Here is a 12596-nt window from a genome sequence, read left to right on the forward strand (position 1 = left end):
GGGCCCTCACCCTTCTGCTCCTCCCTCCCCCATTTAATCTGGCATAGAGAAGTTGCTGTCCCCAGCCTGGCCAAGTAGAGCAGATCCTGTTTTCCTGTTGTAATTGCGGTATAATTGATACGTAACAAGATAGTGGTTTCAGGTGTAGGACATAATGATTCAATCCTTGTCTACACTGAGAAATGATCTCAAGTCTAGGGAGGAACCACAAAACCACCTACTCCCAGCACTTTGCATCACAGCTCCTGTGGGCTGTTAATATGTGGAATCAGGGGGAAAATGTTTCCGTGGTGAAATGAATTTGAGAAATGCTGTTTTCCACAGAGCTAGTCTCATAGTGGATTGACACATGCGTTGTGACTATCTCAGAAAAGAAGGGGTCTGGCGGCCTGCCTCCCATTTATGAGATGGAGGAATTTTTTGTTCTGGGAACATCTGAGGCTTCGAGAACAGCCCTTGGAAATCCTAGCGCATCTTCTCCTGCACCCAGGGCTGCTCCCTGGCTTGCCATCTACACAATGGCACGGAGCCCAACGAAGGCTTTATGCGCTGCTGGTGCCCTCCTGGAATTCTTAATGAGCTGAGCAGCACACTGAGTCCCACAAATGATGTCTCCTGGGGAAACAGAGACCCAGAGGGGGCGTGGCCTTGGTCTAAAATTTCCCTACATGTCCCTCCTTTTTCTCTTGCCTTCCACCTCTGCTGCTTCTCTTCTCCCTTATCTCTCACCACTTCTCTGCATCTTCCCTCTTCCTCCTCCCTTTCATTTTCTCTTTTCTCCTCTACCCATGGATTTATGACCTTCCTCCAGCCCAGTTTTACAAATCACAGGACTCATGTTCTCTCCATGTCCTTAGTTCCTTCTGTGCTTTTAATTTTGGCAAGTGCTTCTACACTTTAGCAAATGTTCACGGTTTGGACAATGGTCAGCTATAAATTGTGCTTTCGCAATGATGCCGGCTGCTGTAGGTCTGCTCTGGGCATCCCTGCGCTGTCCCGTTGGTATCTGGGTGTTCAGGGGAGGGGGCAGAGAACACAGCAGAAAGCAGCAAGGGCACACGTTGCCAGTGATAATCAAAGCATCACTTTCTAAAACTAATTGCTGCTTTTGTCTAAAAGTATTCTACTAATGGCTCCTGGCCTCTTCTTACAGTTACAAGAAAGGGCATCAGGGGAAGAACTGGGACTGAGGACAGATACAGCGCTTCTCACCAACTTCCAGAAAGGACTCACCTGTCAAAAGAAGGCAGACTCTCCCGCCTGGCTTCTGGGGTCCAGCAGACACTCATCCTGTCCAACCCTACGCCCACCTTTCTTCTCTACCTTTGTCAAGATTTCTTTGGATACAAGTAAGACACACTCAATTCAAACCACTGCAAGGAAAATGGGAGACGTATCAGTGCCTTATAGCTGAGAATGGAAGCCCAGGGGGGCGCTGCTGCAGGTAGAGCTGGATTCAGGCATCCCCCCAGCATGGAGACTCCTTTCCCAGCCCCTCCTTTGTGATTCCTGCTTTCCTTTAGGCCTTTTCTCTGTCCAGACCTCCCAACATGGAGGTGACAATCGTCCCTGACAGGTTTGGCGTACACTGTCTTCATGACTTGTGACCTAGAGAAAATGTCGTTCTTCCAGGGTGCCCGGCAAAACCAGAGCAGGAGGTGAGGGCTGCTCCACCCCTCAGCCATTCACCATGGCCTGGACAGTGGCGTGAACACTGATTGCCTGGGGTGGGTCAAGTGGCCACCCACGTGGTGGTGTGGGTGGAAGGACCTCTGGTTAAATGCGGGGGATGAGGGATCAAGCTCAGTGAAATAAGCCAGAGGGAAAAAGACAACTATAGAATCGTTTCACTTATAGGAGGAATGTAGGGGAACCAAAGAAGGGATCAGGAATGAAAAATAGCCATAATAATAATCATAATAAAGAAACAAAACTAGCGGGAAACCATAAGTAAGAGACATTCTGCAAGGGACAGGGAGGGATCAGACTGGGAGAGAAGATCACCAGGGACTGTGGTGACGGCTCAGAGTGAACCGGTGGTGGGACTTTTATGGGGAATATACAGTGACGTAAAAGATATAAATTAAAAAAAGAAAATAATAGGTGTTTTATAATGAAAAAATAAATAAATGCCGGGGATGGATTCTCAGAGAGGGACCCCCGAGGTGAAGGAGGAGGGGCTGTGCGTGGAGCAGACAGACAGACATGGCAACACTAGGCGACTGCGCAACCTTTTCTTGACTTCCCTTCCATGCTTCGCTCGTGTCAGCCTCAGGGCTTCATCTCGCTCTAACCATCTCCCTCCATCCCTCGCTTTTCCACACCCAAGCAGCTGCCCAGGCTGAGCCCACCTGCACACTCGTGTATTCTACAGATGCCCCGGGGGCGGTGGAAGTGATTTGGGTCGACTCCCTTCTAGCTGCCCACCAGGCTCCATCTCTCTGTGTGAGCCTGGGCTGGTCCAGGCCTTTTAGCTGAAAGGATCAGACAGCTGATGAGTGAGTACATGTGAAAGGAGATAAGTTTAAGGAGTCAAAGACATTTTTTTGAAACTTAGGGGAAGCCAGGCAGAGACTCCGTGTCTGGTGGCTGGGGAGAGGCATGGTTCCAGCCTTGTGTCTGTGTCTCAGCGGCTCCCAGCCCAGCTTCCCTCCACAGACTGCTCTCCTGTGATGGCTCTTCATGTGCTCTGTGGGACATAGGACTGCCCCAGCCTGGCATGAGTGCTGTGTAGAGCCGGCACCTACCATAAGGTGACATTTTCTATGTCTGATTGCCTGGTTGTTTTTTCTCCAGAAAGAGCATGCACGTGACCTCTGAGTGACCAATGTAATGCTTCATCCCCCATTAATCCAGTAACCTGTCCACTAGCACATGCAGTGCATGCATGGGTGGCCAGGCCATGGGTGGGAGCAGGTCTCAGAGTGTGGGGTGCTGTGTAGTAGCACCCAAAATATTCCCCTTATAGAAAGTTTAAGGCAGCTGTTTCACAGATAAATCTATTAAAGTTCAGATAAGGGCCTCCCTGGTGGCTCAGGGGTTAAAGTCTCAGTGCTAGCAAGCTATCTATCGCCAGCCACTGTGACATGAGTTTGATTCCCAGCCAGGGAGCTGACCTACATGGTGCATCAGACCTCTCATGTCTTGCCTGCTACTCCCCTCAGCAGTATATTTTAGTAGATCCACCTGTTCTGCTCCTGACTCTATCTCTGGTGAATCCTCTCACCTCCTGCACCTCTGACCTACACTCCAGTTCTTGTATGCATAAATAAATAAAAATAAAAAATCTTTAAAGCTCAGCTAAATTGAATGACTCATGGAAAGCCTGTCTCTTTTTATCTGGAAACAAGTTGTCTTTTTCAGAAGCACCTCAGCAGTTTTCCTAAAGTATCAGTAAAGAGACTAACACTCTTGGCCAATGTAGCTGCAAGGGAAGCTGGGAATGTAAATAGCCACCAAAATGGGAAGTGATGCATGACAGGATCTCCAGGGTTGGATCAGTTCCACCTGAACAAAATCCTTGCTCCATTATCAAGGAAGAAAGAGTGAGGACTACTGAGCGCACCCCCACAATACTCACTTCTTCTGGGGAGCCAGTTTAATGGTTAAACTTCCTCACTGTGTATAGAAAGCTGTTGGCTTTGCACCAACGGTGGCTCATGAGTTTGAATCAAATTGACTCTAATATTCAGAATAAGTCACATTTCAATACAAATCTCCAGGACATGCATCAAAACTCCTACTTGCCACCTAATTTGCATAACTTGGGTTTGTGCTCTCTAGCAAAAGAGTAATTATTTTTAAATGGCATTCCTTGCAGTTGGTTCCCATTAAGGACTTCAATCCATAACTGACTCGCTATTACCCTGTAACATGTCACAAATGTCACCGACATCAATTTCTTCAGGAATGAAAGTGTTACTCACATCCACCAACACCAATTACTCGGTGATTGTCCCGGGTGGGATGTGTTGCTTTGGATTTGATTTTTTTCCCTTTTCATTTTCAAATTCATATTCACTGCATAGCAAAGTATGTGTAATGGAGAGATTCATTTATTTGGGGTTTAATAAAAGGTTATCTGATTTGTTAACATTGAGAACAAAAGAGAACTTAGAAGCTGTGTTCAAATAGCTGAGTATTATTCAAAATCTAGCAGTTTCCCAAACAGGGGCTTGGGAGGCTGGAGGCCTATTGGGCTCTTTGCACCTGAGTGGTCTTGAAGGGATTCAGGCTCAGTGTAACTAGATCTGCTTTCTTTTTTTTGCAAGAAAAAAATCCAGAAACCTGAGATTTGGGGCAAGTCTCCCAATTTTTGGAACACTGGCAACAAATTCTCAAAACACTGAGGGCAGAACCATACAAGATTGGTGGACCTGATGCAGCGAGACTGCCTCCTTTGAGAGAGAAGATTGGAGAAGGACCAGGAAGGTAGTAGATCCAGGAGAGAGGTCACTTCCCAGGGGTCCCTCCAGGCTGGGCAGGCACCCCCCTTCACTGAGAAATGGCTTGCTCATGCAAGCAGAAGCTCATGTAGGCCCTGACTTTCCCCTCAGGATGGGAGAACACTCCTTTTTCCCCCAGTAGCTGGAAGGTTGTTCACAGCTCCCAGCTTCTTTGGTAAACAGTTCTACTCAAAAGAGTTGTTTGGCCTCCAAACTCACACTTTCTCATGGCATCTGGCATCCCCTGAAGTCCCCTCATCCTGAAGGACCAGCATTGTCCCCATGATAGTCTGAGGTCTCCACTGAAGCCCACTTCTCCCTTCCCCAGCACCCTTGAACGCAAGGGAGCTCCCTTCAAGCAAATCTCCCACCTCTGCTTCCTGCCCTGGACACCATCTGTGATGCTTGGCTCCTCTGCCTCCCTTCTGAGTCCCAATAAGTGTATTTTAACGAGCAAGGCCAACCTCTGATAGTAGCCATCTGTGGTGGGGACATTTTCCTCTTCAGATGGTGGATTTTCTTTAAAAGATATAACTGGGAAAAGCCCCCCTAGTAAAAGCACCCAACTTGGGCCTCCCTGGTGGTGCAAGGGGTTAAGTATCAGCACTGTGAAGCTATCAGCAGCCACTGCAGCACAAGTTTGATCCTTGGCCAGGGAGCTGACCCACATGGCACAGCAGACCTCTCCTGTCTTTCCAGCTGCTCCCCTCAGCAGCATATTTCAGTAGATCTGCCTGTTCTGCTCCCCACTCTGTCTCTGGTGAATCCTTTCACCACCACCCCCCACACCTCTGGCCTGCACTCCAGATCTTGTATGCATAAATAAATAAAATAAATCTTTAAAATAAATAAATATATAAGCACACAGCCTACCAAAGCAGGCAGGGAAGGACTGTAGAGGAAGCTTCTGTAATGCTTGTTTAACAAACGAAGTGCCTCTTGCTTCAAGCAACAGGGCTGAGCACGTTTGCTGTCCTGGTCACTACAACTGGTAGGACAATATTCCACCATCCCAGAGTAAGACTGGAGACCTAGACCTGGGCCAGGTTGTCTCACCTGTGTGAGGTGTCTGGGTTCCCGACAGTACCCCGTCCTTTGAAGCAACTTGAGCGTTGATAGACATGATCTAAACAAAAAGATCCAGGGAGGAAGGGCGGTGCTTGGAGGCTCTGGCCGTGCTGCCTGTTCAAACGGCTGTGTGAATCCGAGCTGCTTAGCTGAGCCTGCCTTTATCTAAATCTGAACAACCTCACTTTGATGGGTTCATTTTACTGCACATCTCAGGGCTATTCATTTTATGAATTGTGATAATAAAAGTGGGGTGGCCATAATAGGAGAGAGGGCCTGGGCAGATAAGAATGAAAACGATGCTCTCCCTCTGCTACTTTTGTGGATCTAAGGTGGGGAGAGAAATGTTCACTGACATCAAAATGACAGATGCCACATCTCTTCCCAGTGCTGTTTCCTCTTCACCTCTGCTCACTACCATTTCTTGTTAGTGTCTCTGGCATCTGTGAGCCCCAACGTAGGGAAAGAAAGGAGAGTCACTGAAATTCTGTATGTACTTGAAACAGTATTGGCAGATATTCTCATTCCAGAGCTAGAATTTTCTGGTCTTGGCCTATAAACGTTTTCATGATCAGGACAAAGAGAAGGAGCATTTGTCATTTTCCACCCAAGGACTTTAACAGTGGACATCTACCCTGGTCAGACTCTCCAACTGCGGAACAGACAGCTCTCCTCCCCCTCCCTCCCTCCTCTCCAGCTGAAATGGAAACTGTATGGGGTTTTATTTATTTTTATTTTTTAAAACTTTCCTTTTTATTTTTTTTAAGATTTATTTATTTATTTATACAAGCACTGGGTACAGTCAGAAGCGCGGGAGGGTGAGAGAATTCACCAGAGCCAGAGCAGGGAGCAGAGCAGGCAGAAGGACCGAAGTACACTGCTGAGGGGAGCAGCGGGCGGCAGGAGAGGTCTGCGTGCCATGTGGGACCCTCCTCCGGTGGCCGGGGAGCAGCCAGGGATCGAACCGGCGCCGCAGAGGCTGCGGGCAGCTTCGCAACCCAGCGCTCAACCACTGCGCCACCGGGGAGGCCCTGTAAGGGGTTTTAATGATGAGTTTGACGGATACAAGTAGGAAGTATTGATGAACGCAAAGCTAAATCAGGTGTAGAGTAAAATAGGTTCATTTGGCCATGACTGAGAACACTCCCCTCCAAATATTTATGAAATTGTTTCTTGAAAAATGAAACCCTTCATACAACTGGTAGACAGGCTTCTTGGAAAGGATGATACTTAAACATCTCTTAGCAATTAACACCCTTTGGGGAAAGAGGGATGTGTATTTATCAGGGGAAGGGAAAAAATGGTACCTGTATTTTGATTATGATAACCTGTGTCTGGACGGTTTTGAGTCTAGTCACAGTCTAAGAGGGTATGATTCTGTAAGTGGTTGGGAAGGTCATCCAAAGCCATGGTATTTGATCAGTTCTGTCTCTTTTCAGAAAGGGATAGAGCCTGGGAGAGTGTCATTGCAGGGCCTCTCTGGTCGCCTCAGATCTATGTCTCAGCACTATCACCCCTATGGCCTGAGTTCGATCCCTGGCCAGGGAGCTGACCCACATGGCACAGCAGACCTCTCCTGTCTCGCCCGCTGCTCCCCTCAGCAGTGTATTTCAGTAGATCTGCCTGTTCTGCTCCCCACTCTCTCTCTGGGGAATCCTCTTACACTCCATACCTCTGGCCTACACACCATTTCTTCTACACACACACACACACACACACACACACACCCTCTAAAAAAAAAATAACAAAGCAGTGTCATTGTAGAAGTGAAACTAAGTTTTAAGACTCATGGGGAAAAATAAAATCTAATGATTCTGAAAGGATAATCAATAAAAGAAAAATAAAGCCATCACTCACCTTATTTTCACTAATTGCCACAAAGCAGGTGTGGTGGGAAGAATAATAGCCCCCAAAGATGTCCATGTTCCAATCCCTAGAATTTCTGGATATGTTGGGGCCCATGTCAAGGAGTAATGGAGACTGCCTATGGATTTAAGTCAGCTAATCAATTGACTGAAATGGGCAGCTTACCCTGGATGACCCAGGCGGGCACAAGGCAGTCACAGGGGTCTCTCACAGTGGACGACGAGGACAGGGTCCCATGCCAGAGCGACACGGCAAGCCAGTGCCGGCTTGAAGACAAGGGATCTGGGAGTCTCGGAATGCAGGCCACCCCCGGAAGCTAGGGAAGGGAAGAAAACAGATTCTCCTTGGAAAGCAGCACAGCAGACACCCCGATTTTAACCCATGAGGCCCATTTCAGATTTCTGAGCTCCAGAATTCTAAGATGACCAGTTTGGGTTGTTTCTCTAAGTTTGTGATAATTGATGGCTGCAGCAATAGGAAACGAATGTGGCAGGCAGGTCAAGTAGAAGCAAAATTCACTTAAGAAACTATCATCTTATTTTAAAAATATTTATCAGATGGTCACGGTAGCATCTTGTCCTGTGCTCGAGTATTTTGTTCCAAGTGGCCCATGTCGGCCAAGCACCTGTCTTTCCTACTTTGTACACATGCTCTCTTTAGGATCAAGCCAGTGTTTATGACACGAAACACAATTTTTTTTTTTTAAGCAGGAGGGATTATTTTGTGTTTTGTTAGCTGGTTACTAGACATGAATGACCATAACGTCCAAACTCTTTATTTCCAGCCAGGAAGCCTCTTGGAAGGGCAAATGTGGGAAAATAATTGCTAACCTTTGATGGTTCCATCAGCTGGCTGAGGAAATAATCTATGTGATAAGCAACCACAAGATGGAAAATGTCTGGGTAGTCGCAGGCAGAATATTTTTCAGTTACCAATTATGTGTTTGAAAATTGAGGCTTGGGCCTCCCCTGGTGGCGCAGCGGTTGAGCGCTGGGCTGCGAAGCTGCCCGCAGCCTCTGCAGCGCCGGTTCGATTCCCGGCCTCCAGGCGAGGGTCCCACATGGCGCACAGACCCCTCCTGCCGCCCGCTGCTCCCCTCAGCAGTGTATTTCATCAGTCTGCCTGTTCTGTTCCCCGCTCTGGCTCTGGTGAATTCTCTCACCCTCCTGCGCTTCTGACTGTACCCAGTGCTTGTATAAATCAATCAATCAATCTTTAAAAAAAAAGGAAGAAAGAAAATTGAGGCTTAACTGATCATTTTTGAAAATCACTTGCAAAAAAAAAAAAAAAGGAAGAAAGGAAAATAATTTCCAGTAAACAGGGTCTCTAAGAGCCTGGAATGTTGCTTCTAAAGTATCACACGTGTTTTGTTTTGTTTTTTTTAAGGATTTATTTATTTATGCACACAAGAGCTGGGGTACAGGCCAGAGATGTGGGGGGTGGAAGGATTCACCAAAAACAGAGTGGGGAACAGAACAGGCAGACTGACTGAAATATACTGCTGAGGGGAGCAGCAGGGAGACAGTAGAGGTCTGCTGCGCCATGTGGGTTGCTCCCTGGCTGGCGGGGGATCGAACTTGTGCTGCAGAGGCTGAGGATTGCTTCATAATCAGTGCAGTGCTTAAGCCCTTGTGCCACCAGGGAGACCCTGTTTTTGTTTATTAATATTAGAACATAGAAACAACACTTGGGTCAGAAGGAAAATGCAAAAGAACAAAATCAACTTAAATACTTAGGGCTGTGAGTTACGCAGTCCTGAGCACCACTCCTGCCCACGGGGCTGTCACAGGCTGGACTCACGCAGAAGACATGGGGTGCCCTGAGAAAGGGCTCCTTTCCAAGCCGAGGACAGGCAGCCTCCCGGGGCACCCCAGCACCTTTCTTTTTCCTATCGAAGCTCCATCAGCATTATTCTCCTTTACATTCAGGCTTTGCAGAGAAATGCTTAGAAATCTCAACAATGCATTTCCCCCACTTCTTTCCAAAAGGAAGAGAAGAAATATTTCTGAGGAGAGAGGACACTTTGCCAGTGACCCTCCGCTAACCAACCAGAGAATTCAGCCCAGCAGGTAATCAGCTAAGACCAGCCATCTGAAGGGGTTGGGAATGGGTGGCTATGTTGGTCCAGATACTCAGCTGCTATGAATTTATTCTTTACGGTATGGAAAGCAAGGTGGGGTGGTGGTGTTATGAGCTGAATTGTGCTCCCCTGCCCTCCAAAATTCTGTTGAAGTCCTAAGCACAAGCACTTCTGAAAGTGACTGGAGAGAGGATCTTTAAAGAGGTGGTTACATTGAAATGGGTGGTTACATTGAAATGGTTACATTGAAATCCAATATGATAGGTGTCCTTATAGGAAGAGGAGATTAGGACAGAGAGGGTGCACAGGCTGAGGGAAGCTCACGTGGCAGCCAGGGAGAACATGCCATCTGCCAGCCAAGGACAGAGGCCTCTGGAAAAACCAAACCTGCTGACACCTTGACCTTGGCCTTCCAGCCTCCAGAAAATGTGAGACAGTAAATTTCCATCGTTTCAGCCACCCAGTCTGTGGCACTTTATTATGGAGACCCTAGCCAACAAATACGGACGCTGCCGCTGCGATTTTTTTAATTGTTTTACTTTTTTATTGACACAGTGTTGCTTGACAACACTGTATATGAGTTGGGGTACAGGTTCACACCTTTACAAGTGTATGTCAGGACCACCAAATCCCCAATAATCCTCCACCAGAGTCCATTGGGTCCCCTGCACCTTCTGCTTTTGGGCTCCTCACCCCCAAAGCCCCCAACCACTATGTTGTGATTTAGCAGCAGCTTCAACAGAGCCCCTTGGGTTCCAGTGTGGACACTGGACTAGTGCTCTCACTTCCCCCTCTGCTTACCATGCACCCTGGGAGGCTGGAGCAGCCAGGGCTCCGCTGTCCATGCCTGTCTCTCCTTCCTCCATCCCCTGCACCACAGGGGTTTCCATGCTTGTTAAAGCAAGGCATGTACCTAATCATCGTACATTCTTTACGTTCCAGGAAAGAGTGGTAAAGACCACCGTTCTGGACACGCTGAACATGCCAGCCCTGCGGAGGTAGGACGATGGGCTCAGGATAAGAAATGAAGCATTCCGGTGAAATTCCTGCAGCGCTATCCCTCCCCTGCATGGGCCCTGGGAAGCTGAAGATGGAGAGCTATCTGAGGGACAGTCAGCGCCCCAGTTCCCGCTAATGCAATGTGACCAGTGTCAGGCATGGGCATGTGGGTGCCAGCTCTGAAAATGGAGGGGTAGATTCTGTTTGGGAGGCTGGGAGGCCAAGATGAGGAAATTAACAAACTCTTCTGGAAGAATGACTCATTCTCTCTGTGACCTTGGGCCAATTACTCCATGCCCTTATCTTTTAAATGGAGATTAGAGAACATCCTTTGGAAAGCTGATGTGCATATTAAATGAAAAGTTGAATTAGGAACTGTGTAATGGAATGGTTCACGCGTAGGGGATCAGGAACCACGAGGAAGAAGAGGGCCCCCCAAAGGAGGTGACTGTCATGCCTGACCTTAAATGGTGAAATGGTGAGCAGGTCACAGTGCACAGAGAGCTTGGCCAGGAAGAGGACTTCCCGGCGGAGGGTCCAGCAGAGATCCTTGTGTTTGGGGAGCTGTCTTGGTCATTCTGTGTGGATGCGGAGGGGGATGAGTTTGGGGATGCTGGGGGAAGCAGAAAAGCCGGTGGGTCCTCGGTGCTGGGAGAAATAAATGGCCTTTGCTCTATGCTTAGGGGCAAGACCAGAAAGTGACCTTGGAAACAAGAGAAGGGATTTGCTTGTTGTTGTTTGGGGAAGATGGTGGAGTAGATAGGATGAGATTAGGGGCTTGCAAAGGCTCACAACTTTCAGGTATCTGGGGAGAGGTGCCTCGTGGGCTTTTCAAAAACAAGTCTCGCTTTGGGATGAGCCAGGGAGCCGCACCTCTGATGTGAGCCAAGTACTATTCTTAGTTCTATCAAGTCATTCAATGCGCATAACAGCCCCGAGTGATGGATGCTGATGAACCTTGTTTTACGGAGAGGAATGCTATGATAGATAGAACAGCACCCCCCAAAATCTGTATGTTGAAGCCCTGACCCCAGTGTGACTAATTAGAGATGGGCTTTTGAGGAGGTAGTTAAGGTGAAATCCTAAGGGTGGGACTTAACCCAATAGGACTGGCTTCCTTATAAGAAGAGGAAGAAACCCCAGAGCTCTCCCTCTCCCTGTGGGCCCCCGTGGGAACACAGCCAGGAGGCAGCTGTCTGCAAGCCAGAAGCACAGGTCTCCCCCAAGGCCAACCTCAGAGATACCTGAATCTTCAATCTGTGGTCTCCAGAGCTGCAAGAAAATTAATTTCTTTATTTTAAGTTAAAACAAATATTTAAGCCTCGTAGTCTGTAGTATTCTGTTTCAACAGCCTGAGATGGCTCCAGGGCGGTTAAGCACAGAGAGGTTAAATACTTTGCCCAAAGTCACACAGCTGGTAAGGAACAGAGGCAGGACTTGACTCAGGGCAAAGCCTTTGCTTTTAAGGATTGGCCTCTGTGCCTATAACTACTGTGGGGTGTGTGTGTGTGTGTGTGTGCAAGTCTCCAGATGCACAGAGAGCACAAGGGGGTGTCAGCTTTTTCTAAGAGAGGTTGGTTTCTGTGGCTCCAAGTCCCTAGCGTGCTTCCCAGAAGAACAACTTCTTTATGCCTAGTGATCCTGTTGCTGAGCCACAATGGCCACCTTCCAGTCTTTTCCATACCTTCGGTTCTGCTGGGGAGAGAACACGTGTAGAGTAGAAAATAAACGTGTGTTAGGAGGCAGCTGGAGCTGCAAGCACCTGCTTGGCACCTTCCTTCGGTCACACCTTGCCCAGGTGCTGGAGGGCTGGGAAGGGAGGGGCCGGCGGGAGCTGTCAACGCCAACATCGTGTGTGCTGAAGGGGCTGCGATCTGGTTGTCATCTGGAGACCACGACTGCGTGGGAGTTGCGGTTCATTTCAAAGGGATCGTGTGTTCATTCCCATAGAGTCGAATTAATGATCAGGCTGGGACAGCAAGAGCAGGAAGGACGGGGGAGACCCGTGATGCGGGCTGGCTGTTGCTCTTTGTCTCTTTCTCCAAAAGTACATTTTGCGAGGGTTTTATTTTTATGTTGGTTGTTTGTTTGTCCCCTTGCCTTGAGTTTCTGAAATATTCCACAGTGCTGTCCCTGCC

At 48.2% G+C, this 12596-nt stretch overlaps 1 long non-coding RNA gene across 1 annotated transcript in view; it reads left to right on the forward strand.

Annotated features, from left to right (window-relative positions):
• LOC119257244 (uncharacterized) overlaps positions 1-10839 on the forward strand; it is a 69260-nt gene extending 58421 nt beyond the window's left edge. Inside the window, exons 8-11 of the long non-coding RNA XR_008553760.1 lie at positions 1154-1349; positions 4272-4431; positions 9368-9448; positions 10402-10839. This is a non-coding gene — a long non-coding RNA (uncharacterized LOC119257244). The remainder of the gene's footprint in view (positions 1-1153; positions 1350-4271; positions 4432-9367; positions 9449-10401) is intronic.
• Positions 10840-12596: the final 1757 nt, after the last annotated feature.

The sequence above is a fragment of the Talpa occidentalis genome, unplaced genomic scaffold (genome assembly GCF_014898055.3).
Source record: "Talpa occidentalis isolate TD23 unplaced genomic scaffold, MPIMG_talOcc4v2.1 talOcc4.4, whole genome shotgun sequence".
Lineage (NCBI taxonomy): Eukaryota > Metazoa > Chordata > Mammalia > Eulipotyphla > Talpidae > Talpa > Talpa occidentalis.